Genomic DNA, 20,626 nt, shown 5'->3' on the forward strand with positions numbered 1-20,626 from the left:
TTTGTAAAATCTTACCCAGTATAATTCTTAGCACATGTTTCTTATCTAGGCTTAAAGGAACTGTTTTCTCATGGCCTTGGCATACATAATATAATTTATATAACACACATTGAATACAATATATAAATATCTGAAGGTATACATGTTAGCAGTGAGAAAACCAAGAAGGAATATGTGAGTGTATGTGTATTCGTACACATTTAACTTTGAGAATTTAGAAATGCTAGATCCAAACTGGTCGTTTTAGAATTGCAGAGGATTTACTAAAAACTGCAAAACTTGTCAGTTTGTCAATTAATCTGTTTTGTCTACTTTTCATAGAATTCATTTCCTTGAATGTCAGGAGGTTCCGTTTTTTAAGGAACTTCCACACTGTCCTCCCGAGGGACCACACCAGTTTACATTCCCTCCAGCCGTGTAGGAGGTTCTCTGATCTCCAGGCCTCTTCAGCCTGGAGAACATGCTAAGAATTATAATATGATACTATTAGTGGGCTCTTTGCTAATTGTTATTCTGACTGGCATGAGGTGATGCATCATTGTAGCTTTGTTTGCATTTCTTATTGTTTCCCGCTGGTGAGCATCTTTCATTTGCCTCTTGCCCTCTAAAAGAGTAAGCTGCCCCACCCAGGCTCAGCAGTTATGGCGCACAGGCTTAGTTACCCCAAAGCATGTGGAGTATTCCTGGACCAGGGATCCAGCCCATGGCCCCTGCACTGTCAGATGGATTATCCACCACTGGGTGGCCAGTCTGTTTAGCCTTTTTTCCTTTTGAGATGCATATATATTTTTCATTGGCATATAATTGCTTTACAATGTTGTGTTAGTGTCTGCTGTAGGACATCATCAAGCAGCCATAAGTATACATAAATCTGCTCCCTCTTGAACCTCCCTCCCATGATCTCCATTTCACCCTTCTGGTCAGCACAGACCACCAAGCTGAGCTCCCTGTGCTATACAGCAGCTTCCCACTAGCTAACCTGTTTTAACCATCAGTTCAGTTCAGTTCACTTGCTCAGTCATGTCCAAGTCTTTGCGACCCCATGGACTGCAGCACGCCAGGCCTCCCTGTCCATCACCAACTTGCAGAGTTTGTCAAACTCACGTCCACTGAGTCGGTGATGCCATCCAACCATCTCATCCTCTGTCGTCCCCTTCTCCTCCCACTTCAATCATTCCCAGCATCAGGGGCTTTTCAAATGAGTCAGCTCTTCACATCAGGTCGCCAAAGTACTGGAGTTTCAGCTTCAGCATCAGTCCTTCCAATGAACACCCAGGACTGATCTCCCTTAGGATGGACTGGCTGGATCTCCGTGCAGTCCAAGGGCCTCGAAAGAGTCTTACCCAGCATTTCAGCCACGGTGGTGTATGTGTGTCAATGGGGCCCTTCTTCTTCTCCTGCCGTGTCCACACACCTGTTCTCTATATTTGTGCAAATATTGTCTTCACAGATATTTATGGAATCTAAAAAAATGGTGTTGATGAACTTATTTACTGAGCAGGAATATAGGCGCAGAGGTAGTTCTTAAGCTTTTGGATGTTAAGCTTTCAAGGCATAAAATACATGGACAATCATTCCATGCATTTTACTAAGTGAAAGAAGCCCATTCAAAAATGCTACAAAAAGTAGGAAGTTTACAAGATGACATTTTGGCATAGGTAAATGTCCATATGTGCTCAGTTGCGTCTGAGTCTTTGTGACCCCAGGGGCTGTAGCCTGCCAGGCTCCTCTCTCCATAGATTTCCCAGGAAAGGATACTGGAATGGGTTTCCATTTCTTCCTCCAGGGGATCTTCCTGACCCAAGTATCACCTGGATGTCCTGCATCAGCAGGCAGATTTCCTCCCACTCAATCACCTGGGAATCTAGTAGGAAATATAGAAGAGATTAAAAAGGTCTGTGGTTGCCATGGGTTTCAAAGGAGGGACTATGAATATCCTAAGTCTAGAGAACTTTCAGGACCTTGAAATAATTTGTGTTAAACTGTTGTGATGGACACATGTTATTATACATTTAACCAGAGGTATGGAGTGCACATCCCTAAAAGAGAAACATAAGGGTAAACTAAAGAGTTTATCTATTTACTGTCCATGTAGATTCATCAGTGGTAACAAATGCTCACTCTGGTGGGGAAAGGTAAGTAGGGAAATTGTCCACGTGTTGGGACAAGAGGTATATGGGAAACGTCTATACCTTATTCTCAATTCTGCTGTGAAACTAAATCTTCTACCAAGTTGGTACTGGTGCATGCACACTGAATATTTTTTAGAATATATAATATTAGAAAGATGGACATGCTTCTATCTTTAATTTTTCCTTAGTCATTATACTTTAAAGATGTGAGAAAATAGAGTTCTCTAAATGGAACAGACAACAAACTGTAGCAATTGATTCATAAAACCTAGAAAAACACACACAGGAAGTAGAACAACAACGTTCTCACGTCTAAATTCATGTGTAATGTAACTTATGACAACACCAATCATTATTTGCTTGGTTGGTCATCAGATAGCATTTAGGGCATCATTTTCAAAGGCATTTATCTCTGCCCATACACACTGTTAACCTAGCGTGTCCTGCTCAGTTCAGTTCAGTTCAGCTGCTCAGTCCTGTCCCACCTTTTGTGACCCCATGGACTGCAGCTCGCCAGGCCTCCGGCTGCCTCTGGTTTGTTTTCAAAGAAAGCCTTGATGGAAACACCTCTAGGCTCCTGGTCTCTGAAGTTGGAGGTGCCACACCTGCAGAGAGGTGGTCACAATGCAAATCATTTTGTGAAAATCTGTGTCCCCAGGCTGCAGAGGGGGGTAAAAAAAACTAAGGATGAGGGAGATCTGTGGGAAGAATTCTGCAAGTAAAGCCTGGCAGGAACCCAAGACCCCCAGGTGATTCCCACCAAACACTCACCGCTCCCCTCCCCTCCCCTAAGGGCACAGACCATTGGACCACCACACCCAGCCTAGAAAGAGCCCCTCCCCAGGGAATCAGGTTGACCTTTGCTTCTGGAAGTTCCTGCCCTAAATCCTCCCTTCCTGTGGTCTCAGTTGTGCCAAAAGTGAGGTTTCCCTCAGGGCTCCTGAATGTGGGTCTTCCTCTTGCATTTCTTCAAAACCCTCATAGGCTGGGTCAGGTAGCCAAGAAGTAGGGTCCTTTGTCTCTCGTGAATTGTTCTGCGGCCTGCTCTCTGTAATGCAAAAAGGAAGGACAGGAACTAGCTGGGAAGATCTGCAAATAGAGTGGAGCACCGGGATGTGATTAGCATATCAGGTTAGTCTTGATTACCCACTACAGCTCAGGAACACAGAAAGTCAGAAAAGAGCTCAGAAAAGGGTGAGAGAAACAAGAAAACCCTTTCTTCTTTTTCACTGCAGCAGTTGCAGATTAAACGGCTATATGGATGCCTTTGAAGGTATTTTCTCAACATGCAGATGTGAGTTTGAGACGTAACATCCCCACAGAAGACACAGAGCAGGAGGAAGAAGAGGAGGAAATGGCAGCTTCTCAGGTAATTGTCCTGTCCTGGGTCTGGGGCTGTGTCTGCTTTTCCTCCTGAAATGCCTGAACTGAGAATCTGCAAACCTTTAGTTCTCTGCTTCTAATTTTTCTGCCTGGAGTGCTTGTTATCATCTTATCCCCCCCGCCTTTTTTTAATAGTGAAAACCAGCTCTTCAGGTTTCGTCTCCCTCGTGTTCCAGAGCCTTTTCTCCATTGTTTGTATTCTGGCTTTCTATAGAGCATGATGAATTCTCAACATGAAATAGTGACTTTCAATGTTGAATACATCCCTTTGTGAGCGATCAACACAGGGAGGCACTGGTACCAGAGATTCCCATTGGGATGTGGTTTGGTGTTGGGATCTTAAGGAAGTTGGGGAAATGCCGTGATGAATTTACATGTGGATGCAATTCAGCTCTCTAGAACAGGAGTAAGAAAATACGCTTGTTAATAGAATGAACTCAGCATTCCAGAATTTTTCAGAAGTTAAAGTAGCAGAGACAATCCTCTATACCGATAAGAAAAATATACTAATTAAATGGACTATTAAGCTACAGATCATGGGAGGTATATAGGAGGTGGAATTTGCAGAAAACTGACATTTTTCATGATAGATTGAGATCATGGTATTCCTAATATTGCCCAAATATCTGGCAGTGATAATGCATTTTTCCATGTACTCTTACCCCGTGACCTCTGATGTTCACTGGTTCAGGTGCTTCTGTGAGATTTCCACACTATGAAATTCATTTTTTGTGTGTCTTGATCAAGGCTCTTGGAAAGAAAAAGTGATGGATATGCCTATCACAGTTAAAGAGGAAATGCCGTATCTTCTTACTTGCTCTTTGCTTTGAAAAATGAACACTGTCAGCTAAAACAGATGCACAATTTGAGAGATGTGAATTAAGTTTTATTTGGGGCAAAATGAGGACAGCAGCCCAGGAGACAGCACCTCAGATAACTCAGAAACTGCTCCAAAGAGACAGTGGGGGAAGGTCAGTCTGATTTTGGTGAAGGGGGAGTTCAGTGCAATCAAGCACTTACTTTACAAAACGTTTTCTGCGGGTCGTGAGGAACTGAAGTCATCATTTAGTGGTTTAGTGCTTTTCTAGATATGAAGAGATACAAGGATTGGGATCATGAAAGCAGTTCCTGAAAATACCTAACTCTCTAAAGACCTGTCCCACCAGATTTTCCTGGAGCAGAGTGCCTCAGTCCACCCTGAACTCCCTCGAGGGGATTGAAGTCAACAGTTGCAGCACCATAGGGTTCATTCTCCCCAGAGGCAGATGGCGAACGCCCTTGTTGAGTCCCCAGCAATGCTCTTGGCAAGTGCCGATTTGTAGTTGACAACACTCATGTGTGTTTAGTAGAGATGCTGGGATTTGGGAGTGTGGATTTTCATCATTCAAGCCCAGGTCTGATCATTTCCAGTACACTCCACACTCACATCACAGATAAGTCTCATCACATTTCTGTATTTTCCAAAATGTTTATAAGAATCATATTAGTGCTATTCTATGTTCAACTGTGTTAAATTTTAAAATATAGTTCCATACAAATGGTAGATTTTTGAGGAAATTAAAAAATTCACAACCAGAGCTGTCTATTTTTGTATCATTGTGTATGTCTGTACCCTAGTCTATTTTAAAAAATTAAAATAATATCATCCTCAAATATTTATGTACATTTTCAATCAGTTAAAAATTATCCTGATTTTATTGACATGACAATTTTTCTCTTACTAATTAATAAGTATATAGTCCCATTTTAGTGTATGTCTGTATGCATGAACATGTTAACATCATTGGATTGATTTTTTTCTTTTTTGAAGATTCCCTGAAGCAGGGAATAGCTACCCACTCCAGTATTCGTGCCTTGAGAATCCCATGGACAGAGAAGCCTGGCAGGCTACAGTCCCTGGGGTTGCAAAGAGTAGGACACGACTGAGTGACTAACACTTTTCTTGTTTTTAGTATTATTTACAAATACAGAAATTTCTATAAACTTTCATTAGAGTTAGCTCTGTGCATTTGTCTGTGTTTTATTAAAGTCTAGAGTCATAAACTGAAGTAAAAGTTGCTGCTGCTGCTGCTGCTAAGTCGCTCCAGTCGTGTCCAACTCTGTGCGACCCCATAGACGGCAGTCCAGCAGGCTCCCCCTTCCCTTAACCTGTCGTTTAAAGAATGTTTGTTAAATATTTGCCAAAAGATGCTACAGCAACATTATTGATTTTAAATTATTTCTGTTCAAGATTCTGAAAAACTGTCAGAAAGATATATAGCAAATACCAGATTGTTAAAATGATTGTTGTCGCCAAGGTTACTATCCTATCAGATCTGTAAAATTTGTAAAGCACTTAAAGTTCAAAGTTAAATATGAATTCTTTCCTTATTATTCTACTTCGTTGCTGTTCAGACATTGTCACTCATGGAGCAGAATTTTCAACATTACTAGTTCAAATAAGCTTGTTAAAAATGTGGCACACTGAGTCCACTCCAGAACACTTGAATCAGGAAGTGCTTTTAAAAAGTATTTCCTGTTTCTTTTGATAGACAGTTTATCCTCTGTCAACTGAGTACAGCACTCAAAAATAAATATGCCAATGTTGATCTGATTAGTGTATAATTTGTCTTCCAAATCAGAATAATTTCTGTAGTGGTTGATGGATCGTATCTCATCCTCTTTTCTTGGGGTTAAAAATATGGTAGAAAATATCACTGTGTACAAATTATATTCATGTGTAACACCAGCTGCTGCTGCTGTAACACCAGACATTCTCCTAAATCCAAACCATTTCTCTTGTTGGTTTCATCTTGGGTCACATTAGGAAGTCTTCCCATGGCCACAAGGCATCTGTACTTTGTATTTCAGGAACGGCTGATATTCCAGGATGTGGCCATAGACTTCACCCAAGAGGAGTGGGAATGCCTGGACCTCGATCAGCGGGAATTGTACAGGGACGTGATGTTAGAGAACTACAGGAACCTGGCCTCCTTGGGTGAGGACAACTGCCTTCCAGAATCCCTTATCTACCCACATGGTTTTCGTTCCTGCATTTCTAGAATGTTTCCTAGAATGTTCTGCTTCTTATAATAGTTTCAGATCCTTGCTTTCTATGGGAAAAATGGATTATTTATGAGTTGAGAAAGAAGACTTCATGATGATTGATTATGATTCTAACTTTTCCTTGATGTAATCTGCCTCCTCTTTCTAGGTTAGTGGTAATTCTGTAGGTTTTGTGGTATAAAAGGGTGCCATTCTCCTTTAGAAATCAGATTTCTACTATTACTTACTTTGGCCTTAGTAGTACTTGACTAGAATCTCAAGATCTTTTCTTTATGTATTTGTTAGTTATAAAAGTGCTTTTGATAAAGTATTTGGGGATATAATTTTCTGGGCTATATTAACATTCAACCATGCCTTCTCTAGAATGTTAATAATGTAATGAGCAAGATTAGAGTCATGATTAGAGTCATGTTCGACTCTTTGCAACCCCATGAAATAGTCTATGGAATTTTCCAGGCCAGAATACTGGGATGGGTAGCCGTTCCCTTCTCCAGAGGATCTTCCCAACCCAGGCATCAAACACAGGTCTCCCACATTGCAGGTGGCTTCTTTTCCAGCTGAGCCACCAGGGCATGTTAATACAGCCTAGGAAATGATGTCCCCAAATACTTTATTTCTGGGCTGTATTGACATTCTACCACGCCTTCTCTGGGCTTCCCAGATGGCACTAGTGGTAAAGAACCTGCCTGCCAATGCAGGAGACGTAAAAGAAGTGGGTTCGATTCCTGGGTTGGGAAGAACTCCTGGAGGAGGACGTGGCAACCCACTCCGGTATTTTTGTCTGGAGAATCCCATGGACAGAGGAGCCTGGCAGGCTACAGTCCATAGGGTGGCAAAGAGTCAGACATGACTGGAGCGACTTAGCACATGTGCCTTCTCTTCTCACTTGAATACATATTAGATTGGAAACTGATGAATCTCTAGCAAAACAAATACTCCTTTTCCTGATAGCAGGTCTTGTGGTCTCTAAGCTGGACCTGGTCACCTTTCTGGAGCAAATGAAGAATCCCTGGGATGTAAGGAGACTGGAGCCACCAGCCATATACACAGGTAGGTGTGAATGGATGGAGCCGATGACTCAACGACAGGTCCCAGGATCAGTGAGGAATTCATCTTTTGTCATGTGGTTTGGGAAGATCTGCTTCAGTGGAAATGATTTTAGAGAAGTCTGGGTTTCTTTCTGTTGCTCTGTTGCTGTCATAGGCAGATATCACCTGCCCCATTCTGTCTCTTAAATCATTCCTGAATTCATGTCCAGTGATTACTTTTCTCAATCGCAGTGAGAACTGAAATGCTCTTGGCCTGTGACAACCTGAATGAATCTGTTACTATTCCATTTCTTGGGGGTCCTAGGAAAATGGCACTTTTCTGAAAAACTCTAAGACGCTCCTATTAAAGTTTGTTTCTACCTCTAGGTGGCAGTATGTGAGTGGAATTGTAGACATACTGCCAAAGTTCTAGGAATACTGGGGACAGTGGGTTGTTTTTGTTTTTGTTTTTTTTTTCTGACTTATAATTTCTAAAACACTGGAAGCTACAAATATGATCTTATAAATTTTAAATTCAAGTAGTTTCTTCACTGTATAAACCAAAACCTCCCTAAAGAGAAAGAATGCATATCTCAGGATTACTTCAAAGTTTCTGTTTTCTTCATATGAACTCATATGAAATAGTAAGTGTATTTGCCCCAATTCTCAATGCTAAAAGACTTAAACATATTCAATTAACTCAAAGAATTTTCAAATAAATTGGCATAAGAGCTTAAAACATTTTCCACCATATTTTTAATGGTTTCAAACTATTACAATTTTTAGATAATATACTGTTTTTAAAATGTTCTTATTGGAGTCTAACAGGTTTACAATGTTGTACAGCAAAGAGAATCCATTTTACGTATAGATATCTACTCTTTTTTAGATTTCCATCCCAATTAGATCTCCACAGAGCATTGATAGCATTCCCTGTGTTCCCACCATATTTTTAAAGTCTCATTTCTTAATTTCTCAAGAACAACTACTTTATTTAATTAATCTTGTTATCAGCTTCCCCAGACTTTGTCCTATATGTCCTCACTTTCTGATTAGACCTACGTCAGTATGGTTTATGATTTTTAGATGGAAACATCTACTAGAACATGCTAAAGTAAGAAGTGGGCTAAAGAATTAGAGGGCACCTAGGGGCATCTGCATTCAAGATGACGTAAGTCAAAAAGTAATCATTAGACCGCCTGTCTCTTCTTCATTTAGTGGTTCTTGTAGCTTTTTGTCTTGCTCCTTCCTGTACACCATACTTCTTTGTCCTCTCATTTTGTCACATTTTCTGGGTTTGTGGTCTGTTCTGCAGGCTGCCGGATCCTAGCTCCTCTTGCTCTCTTGTCTTCCCCCTGGCGGGTGAGGTTGGTCCACAGGCTTGGACCATTAACCCCTTGATCTGGGCTTTGATTGCTGTTATTGTGACCCGAGCCTCCCCTGGATATTGAGGGGAGCTTCCCCTTGGCTCTGTGGCTGTCACTGCCCTGTCTGTGGTGGGATCTGCTCCCTGGTTGGTGGAGTCGAGCCCCCAGATCTGTTTCTTCGCTGTGATTCTGATCTGTGGTCAAGGCAGCTAAGATTGGAGCACACCCACTGGGAGAGAAGCCACCAAGGATTGCTTCTCTGGGGATGTTCACCTTGGGGTGTGCTCACGTGCTGTGAGTCTCCTGTGACCCCATGTTGGCACTGCTCTTGGCTCCCCCTCAACCATGGGCATGCTGGCACATTGCTCTGGTGTCTCTCAGATGTTGTTTTCACTGGAACACCAGCATAGATCCAGTGAACTCAGGTCCCAGAATTGCACTCATGGAGCTGGACCCACTGTGGTGCTATGGGGGCAGCTCAGACTCTGGCCTGGCCCCACCCCCTAGTAGACATCCCCACAAAGTCTACAGCTGCTAAAGCTGCACTCCCGTGACTGGGGGAGCCCTGGTTGTCCGTTCAGATGCTCTGTAGGGGCTGAGTTGACAAAGCCAATTGCAGGTATAAAAGCATGGTTTGTGTAACCGTGAGGAGAGACTTCAGTTTTTCTTCCTTTAACCCTGGGGCTCAGCTGAGCTTTCAGCTCCTTCTGTGTGTGTGGCCCACCCACAGGTGTCTGCTCCAGAGGCTGCCCCAGAGCACAGGAGTCTGCTGATGGTGGAGGAGGTGCATGGGGAGAGGCTGTGGCTGGAGCTCAATAGAGCCCACTGGGGTGGTGGCCCTTCCTAGTGCTGGGGGAGGAGGGGCCAGCACAGAGGGAGAGGGGCTGCAATGGTGGGTCTTCCCTTTGGGCATCACTCAACAATGGCGCTCTGTGCTATGGTGGTTCAGGCTTCCTCCACAAGCATTCCTGTTTATAGAACTCCTCCCTCTGTCCCATCCCCTCAGGACGTTTCCTCACCGCCCACAGCAGTCCTCTGCCTGGGTCTGCTCTCCAGACCCCACATTCCAGCACCCAGCCCTTGTCTGCACTGGTGGACACCCTCTCAGACTGGGTGGGCAGGGCTGGGGTCAGTACCCTGTGTACAGGTCTCACTCTGTCCTGCTGCCACAGACTGTTGCCATGTTCTCTTCCCACAGAGAAGGCTCGCCTTCTGTCCCAACTGAGCTCGCACCAGCCCCAGTAGATAAGAATAGTAGATAAGAAAACTTTATTTGGTATCTTTCAGCTGTGTCTTCTCACAACACCCGTGGTTTGATGTCCAAGAATCCAAGGTTAGAAAATTTAATCCAAAAAGCAAACCTAGGAATTTATGAAAGAGCTCACCTTGGAAACGAACATTTAATGAAAGACCAGGAATATACGGGGATATGTGAAAGATCTAGAAGATGTTCATATGGACATAAAGAAACTGAGATAGTTTCACACAAGGTGGACATTACTGCCAAAAGAAATGAGCAATGTGAGTCAAATTGTGGAAAACACCCGTTTCCATTATCAACATCTGCAGAGAAGTGTATCTCTTCAAGCAAAGGCTTAAATCATTTTTTGAAACGTACACGTTCTCTGAAGGGAAATGTGGAAAATCTGGAAAGTCATCCAGTCTCTACTGCAAATACTCATTCAAACCACTCTGAACACGGGCTTCGATTACACATACATTCAAGCACGTCTGAAAACCAGAAATTTAAAAATGATGGGGAAAACTCACAATATAATCAGTTTGAGGGATCTGTGAGCAAGGGGTCATTATTCTTCCACCAACAGACAGTTTCTCTCTGTTCCAAAATGTGTCATGTTGATAATAATGGAAGAGAGTTAATCCTACCATCATTGTTCAATACACATCATGATACGGTTAATACGGAACAACTTTTCACGTGTAATAACACGAGTCACGCCTTAAGTAAGAGCTCTACCCCCAATAATTACAAGCATATTTACGATGGAGTGAGAAACCACTCATGCAATGAAACTGGGTATAAAACTGAACAAGACTCTAACCCTATGAAACATCAGGGACCTCAATCTTCAGACAAAGATTCTAAAAATAGTACATGTAGGAATATCTTGTATCAAATATCAGGTCTTCCACTAAATGAGAGTACACATACTGGAGAGAAGACTTATAATTGTGAATATGGTGATGTTTCTAATCAGTCTTCAAATCTCACTCAACAGCAGAGTATTCAGAATCCGCAGACAAGTTACAAGTGTAAGAAATGTGAGAAAACCTTTACTAACTCATCCAGTCTAAGTAGACAAAGGAAAATTCATTCAGGATGGAAACCTTTCAAATGTACAGAGTGTGGCAACACCTCTAATCAGAATTCAAAGCTTGGTCAAGATCGGCAAATCCACACTGGCAAGAAACCTTACGAATGTAAGGAATGTGGAAAAGCATTTATGTCTTGCTCACATCTTAGTCGACATCAGCGAATTCACACTGGGGAGAAGCCTTATAAATGTACAAAGTGTGGCAAAGCCTTTAATCAGAACTCAAATCTTACTCAACATCAGCGAATCCATACAGAGCAGAAACCTTACAAAGGTAAGGAAGGTGGCAAAGCCACTTTTAGGTGTTCACATTTCAGTCTACATCAGCGAGTTCATGCAGGGGAGAAACCAAACACATGTAAAGAATGTGGCAAGGTGTTTCCTTGTAGCTTACGTCTTACTCAACATCAGATAACTCATATGCAGCAGAAATCATACAAATGTACAAAGTGTGGCAAAGCCTTTAATCAGAAGTCAAATCTTACTCAACACCAGAGAATTCATACTGGAGAGAAGCCTTATAAATGTAAGGATTGTGGCAAAGAATTTAACCAGTGATCAGGTTTTACTTACCATCAGAGAATTCATACTGGAGAGAAGCCTTATAAATGTAAGGATTGTGGCAAAGCATTTAGACAACGCTCATATCTTACTAAACATCAAGTATCCATACTGGAGAGAAATCTTATAAATGTAAAGAATGCGGAAAAGCCTTCAGTCACTACTCAACTCTTGCTAAACATCAACGAATTCATACTGGAGAGAAGCCTTATAAATGTAAGGATTGTGGCAAAGAATTTAACCAGTGCTCAGGTCTTACTTACCATCAGAGAATTCATACTGGAGAGAAACCGTATAAATGTACAGAATGCGGGAAATCCTTTAGTCAGAACTCAGCTCTTACTCAACACCAGCGAATTCATACTGGGGAGAGGCCTTATAAATGTAAAGATTGTGGCAAAGACTTTAGCAAGCACTTAGGTCTTACTTACCATCAGAGAATTCATACTGGAGAGAAACCTTATAAATGTACAGAATGCGGAAAAGCCTTCTGTCACCACTCAAGTCTTATTCAACACCAGAGAATTCATACTGGAGAGAAACCTTACAAAGCAAAGAATGTGGAAAAGCCTTTATCAAGCACTCACATCTTACTCAACATCAGAGAATTCATATTGGAGGAAAAACCTTATGAATGTAAGGAACGTGGCAACAGCTTTAATCAGAGCTCTCACCATATTAGACATCAGACAGCATGTACTGGAGAGAAACCCTAGTAATAAAATAAGCAATGGAAGAGGTTTGTCCTAAACATACACTTGAGAAAATACAAGACCATTTATTTAAGAAACATAAGGAATGGCATGAAAAAATGTAGAAAAGTATTTAATGAAAATTAAATTACATAAATACCAGAAATTGCACACTAGAAAAAGTGAAAGTCTCTTCAGTCGTGTCCAACTCTTTGCAACCCCATGGACTGTGCATGGAATTCTCCAGGCCAGAATATTGGAGTGGGAGGCGGATCTTTACCAACTGAGTCATTAGGGAAGCCTGCACAATAGAAAGCATTTCATCAATCCTGTTTTTTGAAGTTCCTCTTCAGGAGAAGTATTGTAGACAGTAATCCATAGTTAAAACAGATAGAAAACTGATATGTTAGTATGGCTCACAAGGACGAGTTGGTATTTAGAAATGTACAATTATTAGCAATATATCTTTGTTTATATTGACACGGTTTGTGATTATTTGAAAACCAAAATAAATGTTATTCAACTCTCAAATTACTCCATGCTGCTATGCTTCATTTCTAGTGTGTATGCAAAGTTATGGTTTTGATGGTTGCTACCTCAAAGATAAGACAAGGCCTTCTATTCTAGTGAGAAATCATTTCTATTTATTCTCCATTAGAAGATTAAGGACACAGTAATGTAACATGTACATCTAAATGGAGGTGTTAGTCATTCATGTCAAATATCCCTATAGGTCACCATGAGGTAAGTGTTCAGGGAGTAATTCCACATATTAAAGTACGATGTACATTTTCAATAGTTATGTCACTTGCTTTTTAAGGAAAATACAATGACAGTTCACTGAAATCTTGATGTATCTTTATAATATCAACAGAAGTCATGAATATTAGTTGCCATGTTTCAAATAAAGACATCTCTGATACCCTAGAAATGTATGGAAACCCCTCCCAGAAAAGTCATGTAATTAGTGTATATCTTGTTTCATAAACGATTAGCCTCCATTTTGTAACCGTAGAAATCACCGTTCTCAGATCATTGTATCAGAGGAATAAATATTGTTGTTTATGCTTGTAATCTGTATTTTATTCAGTTACACAGTGGGTTGGAAAAGGTTTGATTCTGACTGTGTGATATTACATGTGAATAAAACTGGATGGTTTCTTGTGAGGAAGTTGGTGTGTAATGAAGTGTCAACCTACCGATTTAAGGTTGAAGGGAAGAATACCTAACAATAAACTCTTTGTTAGCACAGAGGGATGATATCTGTAACAATTAGTTTCCATACTGCCTTTAAGCCTCAAATATTTGGATATTTCCCATCATTTCTCCATTGAACTTTTCCCCCCTCTCTGTAACTTCTGGGACATTGTGATGATTCTAATAAGGATTATACAGAGTATTGTTGAGAGCCTCCCTGACTGCTCCGTGCTGTTGCTGCCTCAGCGTCTGTCTGGGGAGCAGGCAGCCTGCAGGTCCTTGAGCTCACACCAGCCAGTCCTGTGAGCACCTGCACTAGATGACCACCCACCTAGAGATCAGCAGCCTTGCTGAACCCCAGGGTCTACTGCACAGGCCCCCCCTTCAGTGACACCCTCAGAGCTCACCAGATTCCTGCTGCTCTTGGTTTGAATGGACCCATCCCCGCTCAGCCTGGGGAGCCCACAGCACTTCACCCAAAGTCTCTTATAAAGGCCTGAACCTCAAATACTGGAGCTTTTTCTGCTTGGTCCTAACCTTGACCTAAGAAATTCCTGCCCTAGAACCTCTCCTGAGAGGTCTCAGGTGTGCTGAGTGTGAGGGCTGAAACTCAGGGCTCCTGAGTGTGGGTCTTGGGGGAGAAGCATCAAAATAAACAGGGAACTTGCTGAAGACTCATTTCATGGCCCCTCTTCAGACCTCCAGATTTATAACTTCTTAGAGTGGGGACCTGACCTCAAGGGATTCATATTCACTGAAATGGTTCAGAAAGAATCTTTAAGTGGTTTCAACCTGGTTTCCTATCAAGATCACATGACCAGTGTTAAGCAATAACCTCCCCACAGAGTTCTCTCTTGGTCCTGTGGGAGCATCAGTGTGGTGTGTAGGAAGTGCTCCAGGGGCTTCTAAGGGGAGGCACGGATTAAGGACATGGCTGCTCGTCCATCTGTGAGAGCTGAGGCCTAGCTTCAGTCTGAGAAGAGGCAGCAGCGTTGGCCTAGCTGGATTTGGACCAGGGAAGTCAGCTCACATGGTCTGTGTGAGCAGAGGGTTAGGAGTTCTCTCTGAGAACAATCAAGAAATAAGTTCACAGTCTGGTCTCCAAGTAGGAAGAGATTGTTCCTGAATCTCTACTGAGACAGCACAGGAGAGGTGGGTCTTTTTCAGCTTTTCAAGGTCCTCTGTAGTTGTGGTGGTTGCAGGTTAAAGAGCTGTGCCTTTGAAGGTTATTTTTCCAAGATGCAGAGGTGTTTTTGCTGCATAACATCCTCAGAGAAGACACAGCAGGAGGAAGAAGAGGAGGAAAGAGCAGCTTCTCAGGTACATGTTCTGTCCTGGGTCTGGGGCTGTGTCTGCTTTTTCCCCTAAAATGCTTGAACTGAGGGAACCTGCAAACCTTTAGTTCTCTGCCTCTAATTTTCTGCCTGTGGTGTTTGTTATCAACTTCTTCTTTTTTCCTTTTCTTAGAGTGAGGACCGGCTCTTTAGGTCACTTCCACCTTGTGTCCCAGAACCTTGTCTCCCTTGTCTGTATCCTGGCTTTCTATGCTGCTGCTGCTAAGTCACTTCAGTCGTGTCCGACTCTGTGTGACCCCATAGACGGCAGCCCACCAGGCTCCCCCGTCCCTGGGATTCTCCAGGCAAGAACTCTGGAGTGGGTTGCCATTTCCTTCTCCAATGCATGAAAGTGAAAAGTGAAAGTAAAGTCGCGCAGTCGTGTCCGACCCTCAGCGACCCCATGGACCACAGCCTCCCAGGCTCCTCCATCCACGGGATTGTCCAGGCAGGAGTACTGGAGTGGGGTGCCATTGCCTTCTCCGATAAAGCATGAAAAATTCTCAACCTGAATGAGTGCCTTTCAACTGCTGAAAATATTCCTTTTGTGAGAGATCAACAAGGGGAGGCCTAGGTTCTGAGATTCCCATTAGCATGTGGTTCAGTCTTGGGATCTTAGAGAAGTAGGGGAAATTAATGATGAATTTACATATATATGCAACTTCAGACATTTAGAACAGCATTAAGAAATTGTCCTTATGAATAGAATTACCTTAGTGGTCCAGAATTCCACAGGAGTTTGGGGAAAAGAAGGAGAAAAGTATGAGAGACCCTTCTCTATATTGGTAGGAAGGACTCACTTTTAAGTGTAGTCTTAGGATACAGAACATGGAAGTTATATAAGAAGTGAATTTTGTATAAAACTGATATTTTTCAGGATTCAGATCACTGCTAACATTTATCCCACTATACCTCACGTTCCCTGGTTCAGGTGCTTCTGTGATACTGCAAGTGTGATGTTCCTGCTTTTTTACTTTGATAAGGATTTTTGAAAGACTTGGTAACATGTATAAACTACCAAAATTAATGTAGCAAAGTGTGCCTTCTTAGTTCCATTTGCTTTAGAAAATGAACACTCACCTGTGTTTAGTACGGTTCTTGCAATTTTGGGAATGGAGGTTTTCATCACTCAAGCCCAGGTCTGATCATTTCCATTAGTAATATACTCTGCACTCATTTTCCAGACAGAATTCTTATCACCTCTTTCTATTTTCTACAATATTTACAAAAATGTTATTATTTATGTATGTTTAACTGTTAAATCTAAAATTTAATTCAACAAAAATGATAGAGATTTTCAAAGGAATAAAAGATTCAGAACCAAGAGCTCTAATTTATGTCATTATGTATTTTTGCACCTTAATGTATTTAAAAAATACAGAATATTGCCACAAATAAATTATAAGATTTAAGCACAGAAATCTATTCCTGATTTTATAAACATGAATAATTTGTCTCCCAACTGGTGTATGTTTGTGTGTGTGAAAATGTTAACAGTATATGACATTTTTTCTGTTTTTTATATTTTTGCCAGTTACCTCGACTGGTAAAAATCCATTAGAGTGGTCTCTGCGTTCAGTTCAGTTCAGTCGCTCAGTGAGGTCTCTGTGTTGACTTAATTCTTCTTATATAAATCGAGCTCAGACCCATTGAAGTCAATCCCAAGCTCTACCATTTTCTGAATATTTGATCAAATGTTCCAAACAATTTTGAACAGCAATATTTTTTGTCTAAAATTATTTATGTGGCTCATTCAAGATTAAAAATTAAAAAACTGTTAGAAAGTTATATAGTTCAGAAATAGTCAAAAGGATTGTTTTCTCTGCTTACTAATCTAGTAAACCTGTAAAATCTGTAAAGTGCATAAAGTTCAGTAATAACTATGAATTTGTACCTGGCTCTTTTCAGTTCAGTTCAGTCGCTCGGTTGTGTCCGACTCTTTGCGACCCCATGGGCTGCAGGACATCTGACAATCACCAACTCCCAGAGCTTACTCAGCCTCGTATCCACTGAGTCCGTGACACTATTCAACCATCTCAACCTTTGTCGTCCCCTTCTCCCGCCCTCAATCTTTCCCAGCATCAGGGTCTTTTCCAGTGAGTCAGTTCTTTGCATCAGGTGGCCAAAGTATTGGAGTTTCGGCTTCAGCATCAGTCCTTCCAATGGATATTCAGGACTGAGTTCCTTTAGGATGGACTGGTTGGATCTTCTTGCAGTTCAAGGGACTCTCAAGAGTCTTCTCCAACACCACAGTTGAAAAGCATCAATTCTTTGGTGCTCAGCTTTCTTTATAGTCCAGTTCTCACATCCATACATGACTAGTGGAAAAACCATAGCTTTGACTAGATGGAATTCTGTCAGCAAAGTAATGTCTCTGCTTTTTAATACGCTGTCTAGGTTGGTCATAGTTTTTCTTTCAAGGACCAAGCGTCTTTTAATTTCATGGCTGCAGTCACCATCTGCAGTGATTTTGGAGCCCAAAACAATACAGTCTCTCACTGTTTCCACTGTTCCCCCATCTATTTGCCATGAAGTGATGGGACTGGATGCCATGGCTATTTGCCATGGCTCTTTTACCTCTGTGCTATTCACAATGGCCATTTATCAACCAGACATTTAGTGAAAACTAAGCTTGTTCAAGATGGAAAACTGTGGCTTCACCCTAGAACTCTTGAATCACAATGTGCTTTTTAAAAATATTCCTGCTTTAATTGATATTTATCCTGAGGAACACAAGGAAAACCCTTAAAAGTAAATATGCCTCTGTTGATCACATTAATAATTTTTCTCCCAGATGCATGAATGAATGAATCATAGTCGTTCAGTCACGTCCCACTCTTTCTGACCCTGTGGACTATAGCCTGCCAGGTTCCTCTCTCCATAAGATTCCCCAGGCAAGAAAACTGGAGTGGGTTGCCATTCTCTTCTCCAGGGGATCTTCCCAACCTAGGGATCGAATGCAGGTCACCCGCATTGCAGACATATTCTTTACCATCTGAGCCACCAGGGAAGCACAAGTGGCTTTGTGGATCATCTGTCATCCTATTTTCCTCATGTTAGAAATGTGGTAAAGCACATTACTACGTAAAAAAGTATATTATTGTATAACATCAGACACTCTTCTCATTGAAAAACTAGTTCTCTGTACGTGCTGTTTTCATCCTGGATCACATTAGGAAGTCTTCCCACAGTCACATGGCATATGTCCTTTGTATTTCAGGGACGGCTGACATTCCAGGATGTGGCCATAGACTTCACTCAAGAGTGAGACAGTCAGTTCCTAGGCAGGTTGATAAGAAGTCCGGGGGTCCCCAAGGAGAGAGGGGTCTGGAATTCTCAAGGAGGAGGAAAGGACAAACTTTTTTGTCTATATTCCTTCAGTTCATTTCAGTCGCTCAGTCGTGTCCGACTCTTTGCGACCCCATGAATCGCAGCACGCCAGGCCTCCCTGTCCATCACCAACTCCCGGAGTTCACTCAAACTCACGTCCATCGAGTTGGTGATGTCATCCAGCCATCTCATCCTCGGTCGTCCCCTTCTCCTCCTGCCCCCAATCCCTCCCAGCATCAGAGTCTTTTCCAATGAGTCAACTCTTTGCATGAGGTGGCCAAAATATTGGAGTTTCAGCTTTAGCATCATTCCTTCCAAAACATCCCAGGGCTGATCTCCTTCAGAATGGACTGGTTGGATCTCCTTGCAGTCCTTATGCTGCACAATTATGTATTTATTTTCTATGGTTAACTTTTCTTTTCTATTGAAGTAGAGTTGATTTCTGTTGTGTTTATTTTAGGTTGACAGGAACTTGGTTCAGTTATACACAGAGGTACATCTGTTCTATTCTTTCTCGGGGTCTTTTCCCACACAGGTTCTTTGAGAGTGTTCAGTAGACTTCCCCATGCTATTCAGTAGGTCCATTTCAATTATCTATCTGACAGTAAGTAGTGTGTATCTGTAAGCCCCAATCTCTTATTGTTTCCCTTCCCCAAACTTAAAAAAAAATCGTAAACTCGTGTTTCTACGTCTGTGAGTCTGTCTCAGTTTATGAATTAGTTCACGTGAGGAATTTATAGATTCTCCCTGTATGTCATCCTTTGCTTTCCCTCTCTGACTGGCTTCACTCAGTATGATAAATCTCTCGGCCCATCCATGCTCCTAAAAATGACTTTTTTTTCATTCGTTTCGATGGCTGAGTGTACTGCCGTGTTTTGATGGACAGTTTCCTCGTTATTTCTCTATTGATGGATGCTTTGGTTTATGCTCTGTCTTGGATATTGTCAATAATGCTGCCCTGAAAATAGGGGTGCAACCATGGTTTTCAGTTTTGACTTTCTACCGATCTAAGACCAGGAGTGGGCTTGCCGGACCATGCGGTAAGTGCATGGTTAGTGTTCAAGGAATCTCCATACTGTTTTCTTCTGTGGCTGCACCCACCCATTTCCATCCGCGCCCACAGTGTAGGAGGATTCCCTGTTTTCCTTGCCCTCTGTAGCATTTCATCCTTGTAGATCTTTTGGAGGATGGCTCTTCTGAGGGGTGTCAGTGCTACCTGGTTGCAGTTTGATTGGCATTTCTGTAAGAGTGGTCCTGAGCATCTTTTTATGTGCTTTATGGACATCTGGGTGCCTTCTTTGGAGAAATGTCCATTTAGATTTTTGCCAGTTTTTCTACTGGGTTGATTGTTTTTTTGATCATAAGCTGTGGGGGGCTTCCCTTGTGGCTCAGCTGGTAAAGAGTCTGCCTGCAATGCAGGAGACCTGGGTTCGATCCCTGGGTTGGGAAGATCCCCTGGAGAAGGGAAAGGCTACCCACTCCAGTATTCTGGCCTGGAGAATTCCACGGGCTGTACAGTCCATGGGTCACAGAGAGTCGGACACAACTGAGCAGCTTTCACTTTCACTGTGTGAGCACTTTGCATCTTTGTTGATGAATTCCTTGTTTTTCACTTCAGTTGCAAACATTTATTTTCCCATTCTGAGGGTTGTCTTTTTCTTTCCTTCAGGGTTGCCCTTCCTGTGCAAAATCTTTTCAGGCTAATGAAGTGCCTTTTAAAAGTTTTATTTTGAATAATTCTGAGCATATATATATATATATATATATATAAAATCTTGCTGTGGTTTATGTAAAGTGTGTGCTGCCTATATTTTTCTCTAGAGGTTTAGAGTAATTGTCCTTCCAGCTAACTCTAATTGATTTGGAGTTTGTCTGTAAGCGGTTAGCCAGAGATGTAAATTTTTTCACTTTCCCCTTGTTTAAGGAACCTCCACCCCGTCCTGTATCCTGGCTGTTAACAACTTACATTCCCAGCATCAGCGTAGGAGGGCTCTCTTTTCTCCACAATCTCTCCAGCCTTTATTTTTTCTAAGACTTTTTGACAGAGTCCATTCTGACCAGTATGAGCCCATGCCTCATTGTAGTTTTGATTTACATTTCTATAACATTTCACGATGTTGAAAGCTTCTCATGAGATATTTTTAATAACAGTGTGAGTAAAACGAGCTTCGGAGATCGGCCTCTTGATCTTTTGCCCTGTTTTGAAAAATTTCCCGGACGC

The 20,626-nt window shown here is 41.9% G+C and overlaps 1 pseudogene; it reads left to right on the forward strand.

Annotated features, from left to right (window-relative positions):
• The first annotated feature begins 3,393 nt into the window (after positions 1–3,393).
• LOC113888537 lies at positions 3,394–12,604 on the forward strand (annotated as a pseudogene).
• Positions 12,605–20,626: the final 8,022 nt, after the last annotated feature.

This window comes from Bos indicus x Bos taurus, unplaced genomic scaffold (assembly GCF_003369695.1).
Source record: "Bos indicus x Bos taurus breed Angus x Brahman F1 hybrid unplaced genomic scaffold, Bos_hybrid_MaternalHap_v2.0 SuperScaffold_100350, whole genome shotgun sequence".
Lineage (NCBI taxonomy): Eukaryota > Metazoa > Chordata > Mammalia > Artiodactyla > Bovidae > Bos > Bos indicus x Bos taurus.